At 41.2% G+C, this 3,203-nt stretch overlaps 1 non-coding gene across 1 annotated transcript; it reads left to right on the forward strand.

The window, feature by feature from the left end:
* The first annotated feature begins 2,325 nt into the window (after positions 1–2,325).
* On the forward strand, positions 2,326–2,432 carry LOC127098703 (small nucleolar RNA R71). Its single transcript, XR_007793406.1, has one exon. It is a non-coding gene; the product is annotated as a small nucleolar RNA R71 (small nucleolar RNA).
* The last annotated feature ends 771 nt before the right edge of the window (positions 2,433–3,203 follow it).

Genomic DNA, 3,203 nt, shown 5'->3' on the forward strand with positions numbered 1-3,203 from the left:
ATTTGATCTATGAATGGAAGGGGGAAATGGTCTTTCCTAGTTGCCTTATTGAGCTTCCTATAATCTATGCACATACGCCATCCGCCTTCTATGCGTTTAGTGACATGCTCGCCCTTCTCGTTCTGCACGACTGTGATGCCTCCCTTTTTGGGTACCACATGTACAGGACTTACCCATTTACTATCAGAGATCTGATAGATTATACCAGCTTCCAGTAGTTTAAGGACTTCCTTCTTTACTACCTCGCTCATTACAGGGTTGATTCATCTCTGATGTTCCCTGGAAGGTTTTGAATCTTCCTCTAGCGAGATCCTGTGCATACACACGGACGGGCTAATACCTTTTAAATCAGAGATGTTGTACCCTAAGGCAGAGGGGTATCTTCTTAAAACATTCAAGAGTCGATTCATCTCATCTTGGTTTAAGGTGGCACTAACTATTACTGGGCGGTTCATTTCTTCATCCAAAAACTCATATCTTAGGTTCTTGGGTAGTTCCTTAAGTTCTTGGGCTAGTTTTTGAGAATTTGGTGAAAGGTCTGGAGTAAGATCCAAACATTCGTTAGTGTGAGGTTCCGTTTCCTCTAGCTCGTCATCCTTTTCTTTCGGGTTTGAAAATGGTTCGATCTTAGGTTCTCCTTGATCAAATTCTCTTATACACTCATTTATGATATCGATCGCATAACATGCGTCTCCTAGAATTGGTGCCATCAGGAATTTTGAAAGAATGAACTCGATCTTTTCGTCCCCTACTTCGAAGGTTAATTTTCCTCTTTTAACATATATTATAGCTCCGGTTGTTGATAAGAATGTTCTACCTAAAAGGATAGGGATATCTTCATCTTTTTTGATATCCATGACCACAAAGTCTGTTGGGATATAAAGTTGACCGATCCTAACTGGGATGTCTTCTAAAATTCCTATAGGATACTTAACATACCTATCGGCTAATTGGAGGGACATCTTAGTTGGTTGTAATTCTCCTAAGTTTAACCTTTTACATACAGCTAAGGGAATTAAACTCACACTAGCGCCTAAGTCTAGGAAAGCTTTGTCGATCACATGACTCCTTAAAATGCAAGGTATAGAAAAACTACCAGGGTCTTTCTCCTTCTTAGCAAGTTTATCCTCGGAAATAAAGTTGCATTCCAAGGGTTTTGGGTCGTCAAGCCTACGCTTCTTGGTCAAGATGTCTTTGAGAAATTTGGCGTAAGACGGAATTTGGGTGATAGCTTCGGTAAAAGGAATATCTACATGAAGCTTCTCTATTACTTTTATAAATTTTTGGTATTGGTTATTGACTTTGGTTTGTTTAAGTCTTTGTAGATATGGGATTGGTGGTTTGTACGGGGGTGGTGGTTTGTAAGTTTTAACCTTGGCTTCTCCTTCTTGTTTTGTTTGTTTCTCGGGTTCTACCGGTTCCTCTTCTTGGTTGGTAGGTACATTTTCTTTAGAAGTTTTTGACTCGCTCATTGTTGGGTTATGAGGCCCTTCGTAAGCGGTCCCACTTCGTAACGAGATAGCGTTAGCTTGCCCTCGAGGGTTTGGTTGAGGTTGTCCAGGGAATTGTCCTTCAGGTGTAGTTTGTGGGGCTTGGTTTTGTGCTACCTGTGAGAACTGGGTTTCAAGCATCTTGTTGTGAGTGATTATCTGATCAACCTTGGTTTCTAATTGCGTTATCAGTTTGTTTACGTGAATGTTCTAGTTTAGGAATTCTTTATTTTTCTGAGTCTGGCCCGATATAAAGCTTTCCATGATCTTCTCAAGGTTAGACTTCTGAGGCACAACTTGCATAGGTTGATTTGGTTTTTGGGCTTGATAACCTTGTGGTCTCTGAGGTGCATGATTTTGGACAGGGTTCTGGTTTTTATAGGAAAAATTCAGATGATTCTTCCATCCAGGGTTATAAGTGTTTGAAAATGGGTTACCTTGGGCGTAATTCACTTGGTTGGTGTTCAGGTTGTTTAAAAGGTTACACTCCGTTGATTCGTGTCCTTTAGATCCACAGAGTTTGCACTCTGTGTGGGCTACCACTGCGGTGTTAGTGTTTGTAGACGTATGTTCGATCCTAAGGGCTAAAGCGTCCACTTTCGCCTGCATCATGTCTAGGGAGCTTATCTCATGTATTCCACCTTGGGTATCCTTTTTCTCTATTGATGCTCGTTCAGTTCCCCATTGGTAATGGTTTTAGGCCATATCCTCAATTAGGTCACAAGCTTCGGGATAAGGTTTGTTCATCAGCGCGCCACCAGCGGCAACGTCGATGCTCATCTTGGTGTTATAGTGGAGTCCAATGTAGAAGGTATGAACGATCAGCCATTGTTCTAGGCCATTGTGTGGGCAGACTCTTAATAGCTCTTTATATCTCTCCCAAGCTTCAAAAAGCGATTCTCCTTGGTTTTGAGTAAATCTAGTTATTTGGTTTCGAAGAACAGCAGTTTTACTAGGGGGGAAATATCTAGCAAGGAATAATCTCCTAAGGTCTTCCCAAGTAGTTATTGAGTTAGCTGGAAGTGAATCTAACCATGAACGTGCTCTATCCCTGAGGGAGAAAGGAAATAATCTCAAACGGATCACATCGGTTGAAGCACCGTTAGATTTAAAGGTGTCGGCTAGTTAGATAAAAACTTTTAAATGTTGATTCTGGTTCTCAGTAGCGAGACCCGCGTATTGATTCTGTTGCACTAATTGCAACAAAGACGATTTTAGTTCGAAATTGTTAGCAGGAATAAGGGGGTTTACTATACTCGAACTAGGTTCCTCATCAGAGGGTTGGGCAAATTCCTTAAGAGGTCTCCGGTCGCGATTCTCGGCCATAGCTTTCTTAATTCGGATGAGTAAGACGCGTGTACGAGTATAACGTTCGGGTTCCGCTAAAGGATCTACTAAATTTCCGGTACTATGGGTTCTTCGCATTTACCGTCTAATAATGCCTTAGTCTAGACGGTGTAACAACAGGGTACGAAATTTGATGAAGTTGGTGCCCGACAACGGCGCCAAAAACTTGATCGCATGAATTCGCAAGTGCACGAATCGCGTCAAAGTAATATAAAAAAATATCGATCCCACAGAGATCAAATCGTCAATCTATCGATTTCTATCATTACGTTGTTTATCTAAGGCGGTATAAAAGAGATATTGGGTTTGCAAGGTAACGGTAAATAATAAATGCAGGTAAAGACAGGTTGAATGTATTTCACGTTA

The sequence above is a fragment of the Lathyrus oleraceus genome, chromosome 6, assembly GCF_024323335.1.
Source record: "Lathyrus oleraceus cultivar Zhongwan6 chromosome 6, CAAS_Psat_ZW6_1.0, whole genome shotgun sequence".
Taxonomy (NCBI): Eukaryota; Viridiplantae; Streptophyta; class Magnoliopsida; order Fabales; family Fabaceae; genus Lathyrus; species Lathyrus oleraceus.